Source organism: Balaenoptera physalus, assembly GCF_965194825.1.
Source record: "Balaenoptera physalus genome assembly, chromosome: 1".
Classification (NCBI taxonomy): Eukaryota; Metazoa; Chordata; class Mammalia; order Artiodactyla; family Balaenopteridae; genus Balaenoptera; species Balaenoptera physalus.
This window is the reverse complement of record NC_138882.1, coordinates 134,917,909-134,937,242: the sequence shown is the minus strand read 5'-3', so window position 1 is coordinate 134,937,242 and position 19,334 is coordinate 134,917,909. Positions and strand designations below refer to the sequence as shown.

The following is a 19,334-nucleotide window of genomic DNA, read 5'->3' as shown; positions in this document are numbered from 1 at the left end:
ACTCCGCGGCTGTCCCCACGCTGCCTGACTCCTTCCCACCACTGCGACAGAGTTTGACAGTGAGAACCCTCGGCCGGGATTGAGTTTGAACGTTATTTTCCAGAATAAGATGCCTGTGAGATTTTTTCCTAGCCGAAAGACTTACAATGCAAATAAATTCTCTGAGCTAAACTAACAGGCGCCGCCGGGACAGCCTAGGCGGGAGGCCTCCGTGGCACTAGAAGCCTCGGAGAGCCCCCTACAGGCGGGAGGACCCGAAAGGAAAGTACTTCTGCTCAGATGGGCGGAGCTAGGGAGGCGGGGGCGGAAGTGACGGTGATCCGCTGGCAAAGGCGGGTTCTTCGGCTTGCGCTAAGAGGGTGAGGTGTAGTGGGCTCTTCGTGTTTCTGGAGAAGTTATTTTAATAAAGGCTCGAGAACTCTGTTCTGTCACCATGGACACGGGATGTCGTTCAGACACTTATTGTTTTGGGGTACGTAAATAGGTATACCAGATAAGCGTTGTACACATGGGAACCAACCAGCAATTTTGGAACTAGGATATTGCCAGTTTTGTTAAAATTACCTGTCTTTTCCCATTCTATTACCTTGCTTTCCTCCAGAGGTAACACTCTCGTGTATTTTGGGTTTATTCCTTTGCTTTTAAAAATTTAGTTTGTGTACATGTATGTTAACTTTGATAAACGGTTGAGCTTTACAAGGATAGTTTATTGTTATGTAATCGTCTGCAACTTTTTTTCGTTCAGCAATGTGCTTTTAAATCATACTAGGTTGTTGCATACATTTGTATGTAGCTGTACTTAATTTTACTGCTATACACTGGTTAGCAGTATATATACTGCTATACAATGTTACTTTGTGTGACAGTTTAATCCCTTCTGGTTCACAGGTTTTGTCATTAATTCGGATACAAAAATGCAACAATTTTTCTAGAGTACAGCATATATCTAGAGACAATGTCTTCATCTACTCTAATTGTAATTGCTCTAAAGTCTTTGGTAATTGTAACATCTTGGTTATCTAGAGGTTGGTAGCTGTTGATTTTCCCTTAAAAGCTGGCCATATGTTTCCAGTTTGTTATATATTGAGAAACTGTGATCCCCCGCCCCTCTGCCGCGCAGCTTTGGGGATCTTAGTTTCCCAACTAGGGATTGAACTCAGGCCCTTGGCAGTGAAAGTGCAGAGTCCTAACCACTGCACTGCCAGGGAATTCCCGAGTAATTGTGATTTTTCTCCAAGACATTTTGATTTTATGTTGCATAGACTCTGGGTCCTGATAAAAGTCTTTGGGGAATGTTGATTTTTGTTTTGTTTTGTTTTAGGAGGCTGTCAATCCAGTTCGGTTCGTATCTCAAGTTGAGTCTGGGTGCTGGTTCCATATCAGTTCAGTTTTCAAAGGTTTTATTGTGCTGCTTTGAGTCTGTTCTATACATAGAACACTCAGGAATATTTTGGAACTTGGGTAGTAATTTAAATTGTAGTTCAGTTAACATATCTTTGGCTGTGTAGCTTTTTGTCTGCCCTGCAGATGGTCAGTTCAGGTGTGAGCACAGGACTTATGTGGATTCATACATAGAATTAAGGAGTTCCCTTCTCCAGCTCACCCCTTTTTGATATTCCTCTCATATTCTTTGTTTTGCAGGGTCTCCTTTTCCTGCTCGAAATATGAGGTTTCTCTTGGAGTTTTAGCTTTGTGCCATAGCTACAGCCTCTGACTAGGGCCCACACTGGAGCAAAGAGGTGAGAGAGAAGACCAAAACAAAACAAAACATGAATTCCCTCCAAATTCTTTGGACTGCAGAAGCTCCTGTTCCCAGTTTCGTTGTCTAGAAAGACAGGGTTTTTCTTGGTGTTGTAGCTGTTCAAGCCTAGGCCCTAACTCTCAGGTCAAGCCCAGAGGGAAAAAGGGAGAAAAAAAGCCAAGTATTCCCCCACAAACTTTAGCTCACAGAAGCTCCCTTTCCCCATTCATCTGGCTAGAAATATGGGATTTCTTTCTGTTTTTGCTTACTTTGTGAAACCACAGTTTCACTGGGTGCCAGACCTCAGGTCAAAGCTGTGAGAGAAAGTAGAAAAAAAACCACACAGGGCATTTTTCTAAGTTTTGACTCTCCTCCCCAATCTGCCTGTTTTTGTTTACTTTTTAGAGTCCTCAGGTAGTTGCTTTTTGTATTTTGCCCTGAACTTTTAGTTGTAATCAGTAGGAAAGATAGGCGGTAGTGGTCTTACTCCATTTTGGCTGGCACTGCGAGTCAAGGAAATACAAATTACCACTATGCATCCATCAGAATGATTAAAATGAAAAATTTAGACAATACCAAGTGTTAGAGAGGGTGTCGAACAACTAGAATTCTTATACACTGCTAGTGGAAGTGTCAGTTGATCGTTTACTTTGGAAAATGTTTGTCAGAATCTATTAAAACTGAACATATGCATACCCTATGACCATAAGATTCCACTCCCAAGTAGTATGTTCCCCACAGAAATGCACATATGTTCACTAAAGATGTATATAATAATGTTCATCGCTGCACTATTCATAATAGCCCCAAAGTAGAAGTTCCTAATTACTTATAAATGGTAGCCTGGGTAAATAAACTGTTATATGTTCACACAGTGAAATTCTATATACAGCAATGACAATAAACAAATCGCAGCCATATTGAAGAGTATGGCTATTAGACACACACACACACACACACACACACAAATATTGAATTGAAAGAGCCAGATACACACTAGCACATGCTATATGATTCCATTTACATGAAGTTCAAAAGCAGGCCAAACTAAACTAGGATGAGGGTTACCCTAGGGAGTGAGGAGGAGATAATGACTGAAAGGGGACATTAAGAGCTTTTTGGAGTTCTGGTAATATTCTTTGTCATGGTCTGGGTTTTGGTTCCATAGGTATGTTCATTTTATAAAAATTCGTTTAACTGTGGCACTTACGGTTTAGGCATTTTCTTAAAACTTCAATAAGTGTAAACAAATAAATTTGCCCATTTCACCATATCCCACCTATCCTTCTCATCCAGTAGATCCTGGCTAAATATTGTACTAACTTTAGGGGCAAAAGGAGTGATCACAGACCCTCCTGTGACATTCTGAGTATGATTGATACATGGATACCTTCTGGCCCTAATGGCGACTGAGGTTTCTTACAGTTGGGATGTTGAATCTGCCATAACTCATATTAAGATGTGTTACAAATCTATTAAGAAAAGATCTGTTCTCAGTTTTACAGTTAACTGAGGGTTTGAGGTGGCAATGATCTAACTTCTGAGGTTTACATTTCTAAACTAAGAGAATTTTCTTAAAATACAGAAAAATCAAGCAGATTTTGTTCTTGCATGTTCAGACACATGCAGGCAAAAAATCTGCTATTCAAAAACAATGAAAAATAACTTTATAAAGTTCCAAATCTTAAATTCACTGCATGAGTTACAATTGAAATATATTAAAATCATGTTTTTTTAACTGACCAGAATTTAAAAAAAAATTTATAATATATAAATCCTTGTGTTATAAAATATCTGGAATTATAACTTAACAAGCAACCATAAGATATTTGTTCTTGAAGTAAGTAGGTCTTACTCAGAAGAACAAGGAATTTAAATAAATAAATAAATCTGTGAACTTAATGCTCATAACTAAGTAATTCTCTAATTTTAATCTGGGAATTTGTGGAAGTGAAAGTCACTTCTTAGTTCACTAGGACAGCAGTTACCCTAGGCAAAGTTGGGGAGTGTGTGAAGTTGTGACTGAGTTTTAGAGCAATAAATGCCGTCTGCAAGATGGAGGGCTGGGTGGCTGTGGCCTCCAGAAGGCACTCAGAATTAGAAATTGGGTAATAAAGTATCGTTTGGAATTGAGGTTGGAAGGATTAGCATGTGACTGTTTAGATCAGCCATCTGAAAATAGAATTAATTAACTCACTCTAAAATCTGGTTTGTGTTTGTGATATTAAGGTGAATGGGACTCTCCCAAATCTGATCCATATTCCCAAGGGAATTTTAATTTAATAATAGCTGTTTATATTCGGTAGTGTGCTAAGAGCTTTACATCCATTGTCACATTTAGACTCCCAGCAGTCTTTAGGAAAGTTTTTTTTTTTTTTTGGCCTCACTGCACAGCTTGTGGGATCCTAGTGCCCTGACCAGCCGACCAGGGATGGAACCCGCACCCTGACCCCACCCCACCCCTGCCTTGGAAGCATGGAATCCTAACCACTGGACTGCCAGGGGAGCCCCTAGGAAAGATATTATTACCTTTGTTTACAGATAAGAAATCAAGGTTTAGAAACTGTAAGGACCTTGTGAAAGGCCATAAGGTGTAATATACGATGACTCTGGAGTCAGATTTCTTGGGTTCAAATCTCAGCTCTACTACCTGTTAACTATGTGACCTTAGGCAAATCACTTAAACTATTTGTATTTTGCTTCTTCATCTAGGAAACAGAGACGGTGATAATAGTATCAGTATTTTAGAATTGCTAAAAGGATTAAGTGAGAAAGCTCACTTAGGTGCCTGATAAACAGAACTCAATAAATAATGGTTATTATTATTCAATTAAAGGCTCACAAGTAATAGATGCCAGAGGTGGTGAATAACATGCAGTTAAAGTTCCAAAAAGTTAATCAACTATAGTTAGTAAAATTTTTCTGGGAGAATCATATGTCAACAGAAAGATGACTTGAGATAAGTCTAGGATAACAGTAGACAAAATATAAGAATATATCTGGCAATGACCAGAATAGAAAGCTATTTGAGTTCAAGGACTACAGCTAACTTTTCAAAGAGAAATATTCCTAGAGTAGAGAAGGAATTTCAATTATCCTAACTTGAAAGAAAAATCCCTCAAGACTACTCATTCTCTTCTCATTATCATTGACCCTTGAACACAAGAGTTTGGACTGCATGGGTCTACTTATACACAAATTTTTTTTCAATAAACACACTACTACACAACCCAGGTTGGATGTGGACGGGAAGGCCAACTATTGAACTTGCGCATCCACCAATTTTAGTGTCTGCCTAGGGTTCAGGAACCAATGCCCCCGAGGGCACCAGGGGACAACTGTGTATGCTCACCAAACAACCCTGTGATTGGTAATTTCCTCTCCTGAGTGCATTTAACCTACCATAGTGAAATACCCAGAGTGAATTCTCCATACAAGTTTTTCTTTCTAGATACAGCTCTCTTTATAGATTGATAAATTGACATTCTGAGGTGCATATTAGTTTCTTATGGGTCCTCTTAACATATTGATCCCCAAGAGGTTAATGTGCCCTGGTGGAAATGATAAACTTGAGTTTCCGAATCTACAAAGCTAAGAATCTGGCTTCGAATATTGTATTAGAGCTCTGTATGCTTGCAAGTAACAAAAATAAAAATAAAATGGCTTAAATCATGAAAGGGGGAAGGGAATTAATATTATAAAGAAAAGGTATTTGATGGAATAGGAAGGCAAGAATACAGCACAGATTCAGAAGGAGACTAAAAGAAGTCATCTCGCATCCAAGCAGCGTGCTTTCTCCTCTCTTGTCGCTGTCTCTGCTTACACATAATTTTCTTTTTGCGGACCAGTTTCCCCTGCTACTTAGTTCCAGGACAGACAGATGCAGTTACCACCCTTAGACCTGAGCAATAGGGACTATTAACCCATCCCTGCGCCTCTGGGGGATGGGGTGTGGGGGACACTTTGGAGAACCTTCCTCCAAATGTTCTAAGTCCTCTGTGGTGCCTGGGACCATCTGGCAGGGCCTGGGAGGCAGAACCTAATCTTGTGTGGGTCCTGGAAATGGAAGCCCTGAAATGTTCTATTGTCTGCTGGGGACTGGCCAGGTTAGCAGGCCCTTCTGGGCAGGACACCCTAAATCTGTACCAGGATTTTATTGGCCTCAGTCCCTGTTTCTCCCTTTTAGGACCCTCTCGACAATACCCCCCTCTCACTGTGCATGGGATCCACCAGGTCCCCGAGAAGCTCTGGGACTTGCCTCTGTGGGGTGGCAGTTGGTTTTCATATCAGTTTTCTAGTGCTGTGTTAACAAATTACAAATTTAGCAGCTTAAAGCAACACAGTTCATTATCTGCCAGTTTCTGTCAGTCAGAAGTCTGAGTATGCCTTATTTTTGCTTAGGGTCTCACCAGATAGTAATCAAGGTATCAGCTGGGGGTGCAGTTTCATCTGAGGCTAAGGGACATCTCCCAAACTCATTCAGGTTGTTGATAAAATTTAGTTCCTAGTAGCTAGAGGACTGGGGTCCCTGTCTTCTTGCCAGATGTCAGCCAGGATTTTCTCTCAGCTCTCAGAGACTGCCCTCAGGCCCTGATCACACAGCCCTCTTGCAACATGGAGCTTACTTCGCCAAAGCCTGCAGGAGAATTTCTTTACAATCTGTTCCTGCGGCTCCTGCTACTAACATTACTATTACCACCATCACCACGAATGTAGTCTTGTATAACATAATGTAATCTTGGGAGAAATGATTCCATCACCTTTGCTCTATAGTATACCAAATTAAAGGAGTGACATGCCATCACATTAACAGGTCCTGCCCACTCTCAAAGGGAGGGTATAATACAGGGCATGTGTACCAGGGAGCAAGAATCTTAGGAGCCATCTTAAAGATTCTGCCTACCACAGCTCTTGAACAGCCAAATACTCCAGCAGATGTTCACTACACTCATCACTACCTCAAGGCATTGAGAAATCCTTAAACTAACTGTCCACCTTTTTCTCCTTCACATTCTTTTAAGAACAACATAGTTTATTATAGTGCTTGGGATGTGTGTGAATATCCATAGACATGCAAATCTCACATACCCCAAATATACGTCTCTAAGAATTTTTTGTCACACAGATTTCTTTCTACAATTTAAAATTAATGTGCTGAAAGAAATGACGAAATTATTAAACATAGTTTACTTAGTACACTTTACAATTTGACATTCCTGGAAATTCAGTGGATTAAAAGATGTAAGTATACACACATATACATTTCACAGATATCCTACAATTTAAATACTCTTTTTGTTCTGTGCAATAGGAAATTATTGCCAGCTGGTGTTTCAGAGTCCTTTATAAATTAATTATAGTATTTACTAGCTATGTGGGAGTGGAGAATCTAATTAGGTCAAGGAGGCTGGCCCTGCTGGAGGCTGAAAGGCAAAGCAAGTATAAGGTGTCAGCTGCAAGTTTAATGCAGTACTTTCTAGACCACATGTGTTTAAAAAAAAAAGTGGGTAATTACTGAGATTACATGCAAATTTGTGGGAAAAGTCATATCAGAATAAAAATTTGTTAGTCTACCATCAATCTATGACAAAGATATTTTAGCTGACACAGGACTTCACAGGTGTCCCATGTCACAGGAGGAATGCGATGCTTGATGCTAACAGCATATTCATTCATTAATTTATGCATTCACTCAACAAGACAAGGCTAGATGTAGCTACAAAGAGGACGATATCACAGCCTCTTTCTTTAAGGAACTCACAGACTGCAAATGAATACAGATGTGTAAAGAGATAGTTAAGAAGTAGTGTTGTAAGTGTAGTATGGGCATAATTAGAGAGTATTATGGGCATTACACTGATGTAAATAACTAAAAACAATTTAAGTATACATTCTTTTCAAAAGAATTTTCAGTTTAGCGAAGTCAAGACCTTAAACCATGGCTCAAAAACCTCAAATGTGGGGCTTCCCTGGTGGTGCAGTGGTTGGGAGTCTGCCTGCTAATGCAGGGAACGCGGGTTCGAGCCCTGATCCGGGAGGATCCCGCATGCCGCGGAGCGGCTGGGCCCGTGGGCCACAGTTGCTGAGCCTGCGCGTCAGGAGCCTGTGCTCCGCAGCGGGAGAGGCTGTGATGGTGACAGGCCCGCGCGCCGCGATGAGGAGTGGCCCCCGCTTGCCACAACTGGAGAAAGCCCTCGCACAGAAACAAAGACCCAGCACAGCCATAAATAAATAAAAATATATAAATTAAAAAAAAACAAAAAAAACAAAACCTCAAATGTTTACAGGGACAAGGCAGTAGCATAAATGAGTAGAGCAGGCCAGTGTAAGACACTAGGTAGTGAAAGAGACTGTGACAGACTATTCAGAGACATTCCAATTTAACCTAAAAATAAATACTGTTTTAGCCAAACAAAAAAATGCCTGCTGGAGTATTAAGTCAGTAGGGTAGCTGTTTCTGCCCCCTGCCTAAGGTTAAAGAAATTCAGTTGCTGTATTAGAATTTCTGTAGCAAATGGATGTGAGGACATTAAGAGAATTGGATGGAAAATACTTGCTTGAGATATTCTTTGTAAGATTCCTTGTGAGGCTTTATTAGGCATTTCTTCGACTTTCCCACAGACCACAAGATTGAGTCTAGTTGTTCCCATTCTTTGCTGTCACTGCTTGTTCTTTTGCCTTCATTCAGTGAGCCACAGGATATAACTGGAGAGTTTTTCACAGCTAGAATCTAGAGAAAAACAAAGTTTTGGAACAGGAAAGTTGTACATTGCTAGAAATCTTAAAAGTCTGTTATCTGGACAGATAGTAGACCGGACCAAAGCAGTCACAGTTTATATCTGCTTAATGTGCTTTCCTGTTGCAATCTCATACTCCAGGTGCTTCTAGGGGGGGAAGGTCAATCATGGTGCTCCCCTTAACCCCAAGCCCAGTGTGGGATTCTTGTCCCAGGCCATGCAATCAGAATGCCCGGTCTCCTGAAGGGGAGGAAGAAGTAAAGTAGCTGGCCTGTGACATTCCCTTACTTGACCTGAGAGATAGCACTAGGAAAAAGCAAAGAAGGGAGGTGATCTGGTCTAATCTCCTCAACTGGACTTCCAGGTAAATAGAGTAATGATTTTAGACAGGAGGAGGAGCCTTATCCGCAGAATGCCCTGAGTAGGCTCTCCCTTGGTAAGGATTGCTTACAGTAAGTAGATCTGGAATCTATTGATTTATGGGACATGGCCTCCCAAGAGAATGTCATGTAAGCTGCACAACTCTCTGAGGTATAAAATGGAGATGTTTTAGAAATTACATGCTTCACTCTGTGAAATAACAATCTGCAAAGCTTCACACAGGTCTTGTCTATTATTCTGGGCTAGTGGATAGGAAGGACCTGGCAAGAATGTCCCAGACCTTTCACTGCTTTATCTTTGTCTCTTGATTGCCTGTACTCTTGGAATTTTTAGTAAAGCTTGATGCTAGGTAAAAATCTCTGATTTGTGTGAGTCTGATTTGATAATCCAATCCTGTGTGTTAGCTTGCCTGGTCATGGTGATTGGTTGAAGAATGAATATGTGCATCAGGAAAGACCAGTCAGAATTATTACCTAGGATTTGATTAGGAATGTAGGGAGAGAGAAGTTCTCTCTCCATTTGAGTTTCTAAGCTGGTAAATGGAAGTGTGAGAGCCAATATATAGAGAGAACCCACTCACAAAAAGAAGTCAAGGAGAGACAATGAGAGCTGATAGATGGAGGGAATTAAACGGGGATGGGTAAGGGATGGGGAGAGAAAGTGAATTCTACCTCTAGTTCACACATAAACATTATTGGAACTTTAAATATGATTGCAACTGCTAAAACAGTATTTTTTTTGAATTTTTGAATTTTATTTTATTTATTTTTTATACAGCAGGTTCTCATTAGTTATCTATTTTATACATATTAGTGTATACATGTCAATCCCAGTCTCCCAGTTCATCCCACCACCACCCCGCCCCCAGCCACTTTCCCCCCTTGGCGTCCATACGTTTGTTCTCTACATCTGTGTCTCTATTTCTGCCCTTCAAAACGGTCATCTGTACCATTTTATAACAGTATTTTTAACTGTCTTACCCTATCAGTATGGAGGAACGCTCGTCTACCTTCCTCTTTTTTTGCCAGCTCTGTCCTGTGTGTAACCTCTTTTGGGGCTGTGTGGCAACGTAACACATAGTGGTTTGTGGCTTTGGCTTTGGCTTAGAAAGCAAAACTCTATTTTAGCAACTGTCCCTTTAGGTTGTAATTACCTATTTGTTTTATGTATCCCAAATTCCTCATAGATAGTGAGTAAATCTTATTTATTTCTTTAATGTTAGTACCTGGAACATAGCACTCAATATTTGTAGAACACACGAAGAAAGGAATTTTATTTTTGCCATCATTGAAACCATGCACAAGCCTGACCAGTGTGAAATTGTATAGGCTTGATTCCCTCCCACTCCGTACCAAATGTGCATAATTTATATTACTGGGTATCCAACAAAATGTTTGATTGTGATGAACGCTATTATAGTTAAGGCATGTTGCTAACATTTGCTGCAATAAACAAGGAATGACTACTTTAAATTGTTCCACAGTTTAGAGTAGTGGTTAAAATCATGGGCTTTTGGGACTGGAATTACTGCTCTGCTGACAAAACTGGCCCTGCACCAATGGCTCCCCCTCCCCAACGTGACACGGCCCCAGGGTGGATACAGGAGAGGTAATTTTAAAAAACACAGCGGGACCAATTCTTCACTTTCACAGCAAAGGTCAAAATGCTACCCTCAGTTTCCTCATCTGTATAGTAGGAATAATAATACATCATTTTGTTGTTGTCAGAATTAAATAAGTACTATATTTTAAACTCTTTGAGAGAAGAGTGTCTAGCACATAGTAAGTGCCACGTGTCTGCTGTGATTATTCTTATTGTTATTCTCCAAACTTCAGTTTTATCAGAGTCAAATGGGGATAGTATTACATATGTGTGTGAATTTCAAACAAGATGACGCATGTAAAATGCTTGACGGTAAATGCATAATAAGGAACAAGTATTAATAGCTATTAGTAGGGGAGTTAGATTAGTTGAATGTTACCACGTGTACCAAACATGTATTCCCAATTTTCAAAAACAAAATAATAATATAACTCATTTAACGTTAAAGTACAGTCACACACATAATGTTCGTGTTAATGGTACAGGCATTGGAAACAGTTTGCCTGGGTTCAGATCTTGGCTTTACTACATATTATTTGTGTGATCTTGGGCAAATTATTTAACTTCTCTGAGTCACCCCTATTAAAGGAGAATAATGATAGCATCTACTCCATAATGTGGGTCTGAAGATTAATTGAAGCAATACCTTTAAATTAATAAACACAATGCCAGGAAAATAGTAAGCAATCAATAAGTTTTGGTTCTTATTATCTCTCTGAGCCTCATTCCCATTCAATCATGAAAATGAGGATAACAATATTTACCTGACCAGGCTGTTATGTGGATAAAATGTGATAGTGCTAGTGAAAATGTCTAGTAAATAATAGGTATTTGATAAATGTCAGTTTTCTTTCCCATTTCTATGATTCATGAAGCAACTTGGAATTTTACAACGCCTTCGGGTTATCAGTACAGATATCAATTATATTTCTACGTGTGTGGATATAGGATAAAAAGGATCAGGTAGAATTCGATCAGTGATACATATTAAATGTTGCTTATTGAATAAATATCATTCAGTTGGCTTATTAGCTGCTCTTATAAAAGTGAATTGTATCAGAAATACCCTATTTTGTATATTCTTCTGATTCATGTCATAGATAAATGGCAATTTATTCTATTTAGAGAAAGATAGAAAAGTAGACTGGTATTCCAGGTTTCTTGCAGCGAAGATGGTGCACAATCTGCTACAACTGAAGGGGAATGTTATTAATCACAAGGTGCACGAGGAGGCAGAGGACTTCATTATGCTGTTTTGCTCCCACAACATGCACCTGGAGCTTCTTAATGACTGTGCCCTTTGGAGACAGGTGGCACTCTGCAAAGTGTAAACCTCTCTAAACCTCTTCTTGTCGCAAACTGACACGTCTTCATGGCACTGTGTATAATAAGAGTCTTAAATGATGTGAAAGGCTTTGGTAGGACTATAATTAGTTGAAATAATTTTTTTCCTGGTCTCTAAGGAGTACACATGGCTAGAACAAGGGAAAGAAAGAATGTCAAGAAACAGCTGGGGGATAAATTCACATATTCATTGAAAAAGGCAAGCCTGTAAAAGATGGTATTGTGTACTGGGTGAACAAGCACAGTAGATGGCAGTTTAGTAACATAAAATATTATTATGTTATGTTTAGAAGTCATCTTTTTTAAAGACTATGTAGAAAAACATGCATCTTAAGTGTTATATATTTATTGTCATCTTTTTTGGGGGAAAGTTCTGTTAATGATCTCTGCTTACAGAAACAGATTGGTATAAACTTGTCAAATAGCATAGACTATAAGGGGACATTGGGGTGCTCGAGGATTTTTTTCACCATATTTTATTAGCATCTATTCATTTTGAAGCATACATTTTTTGATATTTGAAGAGCTAAAGCACTTGGGAATGACTCTCAAATAAAATAACACCACAACCAACCGTTGATTCCCCTGAAAAACTGGCTGAATATTTAATTGTTAAAATATTTAGCAAGTTAAAAACAGTATGGAAAAGGAGTAGAGACAGAGAGGATATCAGGAAGAAAGGTAAAATTCCCAAGAATATTTGAGTATTGAAAGGAGAAAAAATAAGAGCCCAACTTTCTCTGAGATACAAGCTCAAGACTGTGTCACTTGTTACATAGAATTCACCAAAAGTCCAGGCATTAGGAAAATTCTCATCCCAGAACAGAAAGCTGACAGTTCTTCCTAAGATGGAATCAGATCATTACACACGCTGTATTGGTTTAATTGAGCATACATTATTTCCTTCAGCAAAAAATCTTCTGCCATGGTACCCTATTTTCTTGGGCACCAGTGCTTGACAGATTTCTCACACAAGTAAGCAGTTGAGAGTAAAACAATTTTGACATGAAATGTGCTTATACTTTGAAAGCCATTAAACAAGACTTGTTTGCTTATAATTTTCTAATAAAATAAAGGACCATCTGTGGAAAGCAGTTTTAAAAACACATCATAACATTTTCAGTGTGTAGGTCTTGCAATGTTTGTTGCAATTTTCTAGTGACAGACACAGAACAATAAGATTTCCCCAACAGATGCTCAGTGCTGGGTACTCACATGTCACTCAAACTGACAAGATTTTAGGAAAAAAACACTTTCTTCCCTATGTTATCATTTTGAAATATCAGCTATTGTGCATAATTCAATTTTGCTAAATTGAAAAGTATAAACTTCACAAAACATAATTTATTAACGGTAATATGATAGAATTAATTAGAAACACACCCTAAACAACTCACTAGACCTCATTCTACAAATTTGTGTGTCCCAGACAAAATTCTAATCCTACTTGCCTGGAGAAAATCTTTAGCTCAGTTTATGATAATATCACAGAATTTTGGAGCTGGGAAAAATACTTGTAGATCATGTATTTCAAGTTAGTGCCTAAGTTTCAGGATTTTCTCTTTTTATGTACTGGAACTATTTGGATTTAATTCATATTTAAATAATGTAGAGCCAGAACCATTCAGGCTACATAGTTTCTTTGTTCATTCATTCATTCATCCATTCTCTCAACAATTTATCGAGCATCTCGCATGTACTGGTATATTCCAGGAACTATGTTAGAGATTGGTAATGCCATAGTAAATATTTCACTATTCGTGTCTCTGAGGAGGAGATCAGAGTATAGCTGGACAGATAGACAAATGAATTAATAGCTATATTGTAGTGTGATAAAGGCTATGACAGGTTTGTATACAGTACTATGGGAAAACAGATGAGGGAGCAATCTATGTCCTTGGGGGTTCTGAGAAGACAACACAGAGGGAATCATATTTGAGCCTGAGCAAGAATTCTCAGAGGAGAAGTGAGGACTGAGTATGTAGGAAAGGAAATAGACATGAAGGCGGAAGAGTATGTTTGGAGAATGACAGTGTAAAATCTAGGGAATGGTGAGAAATGATGTACAGTTAGACTGTAAAGGTAAATCAGGGAAAGATGGCAAATATAAGATTCTAAAGAGTTTGGCATTACTTTTTTTTTTTTTTTAGTTTGGCATTACTTTTGTGGGAAATGAACAATTGAAAAAATTTGAAAGTGAAGACAAGGATGTGATATGATTTGTATTTTTGAAAAGCTATCTCTGACACTGGTGTGAAAGGCAGTTTAGGCTAGATTAGTAATGGACATTTGAAGTACGTTTCAGTATTATGCTAGGGCAGTGAAAGTGACAGTGGACAAAGGCATATTTTAAGATACCTATTTAAAAAAAAAAAAAGTTTATTTATTTATTTTGGCTGCGCCAGGTCTTAGTTGTGGCACACGGGATCTTCGTTGCTGCATGCAGACTCTTAGTTGCGGCATTTATGCGGGATCTAGTTCCTGACCAGGGATCGAACCCAGGTTCCCTGCATTGGGAGCTTGGAGTCTTACCCACTGGACCACCAGGGAAGTCCCAAGATACCTTTTAGAAGCAATTAATAGAGCTTTGTGGTCAGTTGCTTGGGAGAGTCAGGTGCTAAGGGAAGGGGAAAAAGTTAAGGATGACTTCAAGAGGTCTAGTTTGCATGTTTAGTTTTGAGGGTTTGGATAGGCATTTATTTAATCCTCTTCACAAGCTTTTGAGGATTATAACAGATGACAAAAACTGAAGCTTTGAAAAGTTAAGTAATTTGCCAGTTATCATGTGGGTAGTAATCTATGAAGGACAGATTCAAGCACATTCTATTTGACTAATCCCAGAACCCAAGCTTGTAACCACTGTGCTGTTTCTTTCTATACTGACCAAGTGGGCAGTGATGCCATTTACTGGGCTGGGAAATACAGGAGGAAAATCATAGTTTGAATAGAAAATAATCAGTTTGTGCTTTAACGTCTTGACTTTGATATATCCGAAAGACCAGAGAGTGGAGATATTCAGAAGAGAATTGGAAATAACAGTCCTAAAGCTCATGAAAGATATGGGGTCAGAAAGTTCAGATTAAGTGATGGTTGAAGCCATAAGAGTGACTCAGATAGCCCAGAGAATAGGTGTAGGGAAGAGGATTGAGCAGAAAGCTTTCAGTGGCTATGGAACAAAAGGATTCAGGGGGAGGAGACTGAGAAGGTGCACTCAAATGGCTGATTGGAAAACCAGAATAATATACTTACTTATAATACGCTTGTGGAGTACAGATTTACTTTTTCTCTCTTGAGCGTATGTTGGGCAGAAGATTGGACCCTCATCATCTTAATTGTCCACTGTTGCTTTAAGAGCATTGTTGGAATTGTGAAAACCTGTCACTCACAGCCTCTCCTTTTCTGAAGTTCACAATCTCTCCCCATTCAGGATCACCATCTTCCACTCTACACAAATTCCATCATCATACTAGGCCACAAGTCCACATCCTCAATGATGCACCCACTCTTACCTCAATTTCTAGATTGTACCTGAGCCAACTTCACCTCCAACATGTTTCCATATTTTTCTAGAAACTGCTCCACTTGTGAAATATTTAACCATGAAATTCCAGTGACTGAGCATAGCATCTTTATTTCTCCCTCTCTCCCTCCCACTAACTCAATTTAGATTCAACTTAGTTCACATCATATATTGAGTATCTATCATATGTTGTGTGCTAGGATTTAGGAGATACATATATATATATATATGTGTGTATATATATATATATACACACAAAATTGTACTGAGATATTTCACAGAATAGGAAGGGAGTGGATATGCAAACATTTTTTGCAATCCTAGTGTGATAAGTAAAATAATAGAGGTATATTTTAGGTACAGTAGTGTGATACAGTGGAAAGTTTGAGCAGTTGTACTTGAGTTGAAAATGGGAGATATATCATTAATCTATAATTATATAACTAAAACCCCACATTTAGTGGCTTAAAATAGCACTGATTTATTTCTTACCATTCTGTGGGTTGACTGGGCTCCACCTGCATTCAACTGTGGCTGAAATGGGCAGGAAGGGCCAGGAAGGTCTTATTTACATGTCTGGGGGTATGGGTGCTATATGTCAACTCTCCTCCCTTGGCCTTCTTCTCTGCATGATGTCTGTACTCCATGCAGGATAGCCTGAAATTTATAGCATGCTAGTTGTGTTAAGCTGGAACTGGCACAGTGCCAGTTCTTTAGCATTCTATTGGCCTGCCCATAATCAAGGGTTTTTTGTTGGAGTAATGGCATGAGTGTACTGGGATGGGATGAAAATTGGCAGCTCTTTTTTGCAGACAGATTACCACAGGAGACTTTAAAAAGGGAAAGATTCTTGAGATGAGTCTTGAAGGCTGAGAAGTCCATCAGGTGAATGGGGATTTAGGAGAAGAGAAGGAGCTCTTCAGAAAGAACAGCAGTGACTTGAAAACAGGAAGCAGCATAGTCATTGGGTATGCCAGGACATGTGGATTCCTGGGAGTATTTGGGGGAAGGAATAAGAAATGAACTGGCTAGGCAAACATGATTATAGAAAGCCTTGTTATCAGAAGTAAATTAAACTCTTCTTCCAGGCCGCAGAATGCCCTTCTGCAGGTTTTATGCAGGGAAGCAGCTGCTCTTCACTCTCATTGATTCTTCTACTTTCTTTGCTTCATATGTTCTTGATCGATAAGCCTCCTTTGGCTTCATTTCCTTATTCAATCCAGCTGTCAACCCATGGTACTTCAGCTGAATCTCTCTCACCAGTGCTCTCAGTTCTCAACACTCATATAACCTTGTTATTCCATCATCCTAATCCTCAATTCTATAATAATCTAACCATCTGTTTGTTCTGATCCTGGAACTAGGCATTGAGTAATACTGAAACAAATCATATAACCATGTTGATTGCCTGCCTTATACATTTATGATTTCCAACTACTGACTCTCAGTATTGTCTAGCAAATCTTAACATATCCTTACCCATTCCCTATGCTGGTAATTTTTTACTACTCTTAACAACTTTTGCACTTAATGCTGCACTATTTTCTCTTAGCAGATTACCTTGAATACTTCACAGAGGAAATAGCTGTGATAGTTGTGAAAAATTTCCTTCACAACATCTCCTTGAAGTTCATTTATTCTTTCTCCTTCTGGATCATCCTGTTTCTTTCCTTCCAAATTCCTGCCATCATCCTAGGACTTATTTTACTTCTTCTATACCTCCAAGTGTGTTTCTGACACATGGTATACATGTAGTAAATATGAATTAATGATCAATTTCTATTTGCCAATATTATGATTTCTTGTTAGCCTTCATCTGGCTTATGGTGTGGAGACACATTCCATTTTAAGGTCCTGTCCCTGGCTCTGTGGAAACTTTCAAACCACACATACAAGTGGACATAATGGCTGAGATTCTGTACTCCACAAATTTCTTCCAAAATCAATCTTATTCTATTTACATTTTGGTTTGTTGGAGCCTTGCTGTACCAGTCAGTAAATATATTGGATACTATCACTGATTATATATATATGAACTTTTTTGGAAATTATGTTACTAAATAAAAATGATTATTATTTTTATTATGTTCTTCTTAAAGTGTGGTGCCCATTTAACATATGATAATCACAGATGTTTACAACAACAAAACTTTCTCATATGCTAGACAGACTATTACACAGGCAGGAACCATGGTCTACTGGCATATAATAGATAATAAATTTTTGTGGAGTGAATAGATGAATGTTCCTGATATGTAACCCAGTCACAATTTTCTAAATGAACATAGAATGTATTTCTGATATTTCAAATTAAATTGCCATCCATCATTAGGGCTTGGACTTTTCACACATTCTAAGTGACTGTTGCTATTGTTTTGGGGCTTTTTTTACTTTAAAAAATTTTTTTAAAACACCTTTATTGGAGTATAATTGCTTTACAATGTTGTGTTACTTTCTGCTGTATAACAAAATGAATCAGCTGTATGTATACATATATCCTCATATCTCCTCCCTCTTGCGTCTCCCTCCCACCCTCCCTATCCCACCCCTCTAGGTGTTCACAAAGCATCGAGCTGATCTTCCTGTGCTATGCAGCTTCTTCCCACTAGCTATCTATTTTACATTTGGTAGTGTATATATGTCAATGCTACTCTTTCGCTTCGTCCCAGCTTACCCTTCCCCATCCCCGTGTCCTCAAGTCCATTCTCTACGTCTGCTCTTTATTCCTGTCCTACCCCTAGATTCTTCAGAACCATTTTCTTTTTTTTTTTTTTTTGTAGATTCCATATATATGTGTTAGCATATGGTATTTGTTTTTCTCTTTCTGACTTATTTCACTCTGTATGACAGACTCTAGGGCTATCCACCTCACTACAAATAACTCAATTTCATTTCCTTTTATGGCTGAGTAATATTCTATTGTATATATGTGCCACATCTTCTTTATGCATTCATCTGTCGATGGACACTTAGGTTGCTTCCATGTCCTGGCTATTGTAAATAGAGCTGCAATGAACATTGTGGTACATGAATCTTTGAAATACAGTTTTCTCAGGGTACATGACCAGTAGTGGGATTGTTGGGTCGTATGGTAGTTCTATTTTCAGTTTTTTAAGGAACCTCCATACTGTTCTCCATAGTGGCTGTATCAATTTACATTCCCACCAACAGTGTAGGAGGGTTCCCTTTTCTCCACACCCTCTCCAGCATTTATTGTTTGTAGATTTTTGGATGATGGCCATTCTGACTGGTGTGAGGTAATACCTTATTATAGTTTTAATTTGCATTTCTCTAATGATTAGTGATGTTGAGCATCCTTTCATGTGTTTGTTGGCCATCTGTATATCTTCTTTGGAGAAATGTCTGTTTAGGTCTTCTGCCCATTTTTGGACTGCGTTATTTCCTTTTTTGATATTGAGCTGGGTGAGCTTCTTGTATACTTTGGAAATTAATCCTTTGTCAGTTGCTTCGTTTGAAAATATTTTCTCCCATTCTGAGGGTTGTCTTTTTGTCTTGTTTATGGTCTCCTTTGCTGTGCAAAAGCTTGTGTTTCATTAGGTACCATTTCTTTATTTTTGTTTTTATTTCCGTTTCTCTAGGAGGTGGGTCAAAAAGGATCTTGCTGTGATTTATGTCATAGAGTGTTCTGCCTGTGTTTTCCTCTAATTGTTTTATAGTGTCTGGCCTTACATTTACGTCTTTAATCTATTTTGAGTTTATTTTTGTGTATGGTGTTAGGGAGTGTTCTAATTTCATTCTTTTACGTGTAGCTGTCCAGTTTTCCCAACACCATTTATTGAAGAGGCTATCGTCTCTCCATTGTATATTCTTACCTCATTTATCAAAGATAAGGTGACCATTTGTGCATGGGTTTATCTCTGGGCTTTCTATCCTGTTCCATTGGTCTATATTTCTGTTTTTGTGCCAGTACCATACTGTCTTGATTACTGTAGCTTTGTAGTATAGTCTGAAGTCAGGGAACCTGATTCCTCTAGCTCCATTTCTCTTT

At 38.7% G+C, this 19,334-nt stretch overlaps 1 long non-coding RNA gene across 7 annotated transcripts in view; it reads left to right on the top strand.

Annotated features, from left to right (window-relative positions):
- Positions 1–343: 343 nt before the first annotated feature.
- Positions 344–19,334, top strand: part of LOC309641433 — a 382,184-nt gene continuing 363,193 nt past the window's right edge. For all 7 annotated transcript variants that reach the window (XR_014252606.1, XR_014252607.1, XR_014252608.1 and 4 more), the window contains exons 1-2: positions 344–472; positions 1,642–1,739. This is a non-coding gene — a long non-coding RNA (uncharacterized lncRNA). The remainder of the gene's footprint in view (positions 473–1,641; positions 1,740–19,334) is intronic.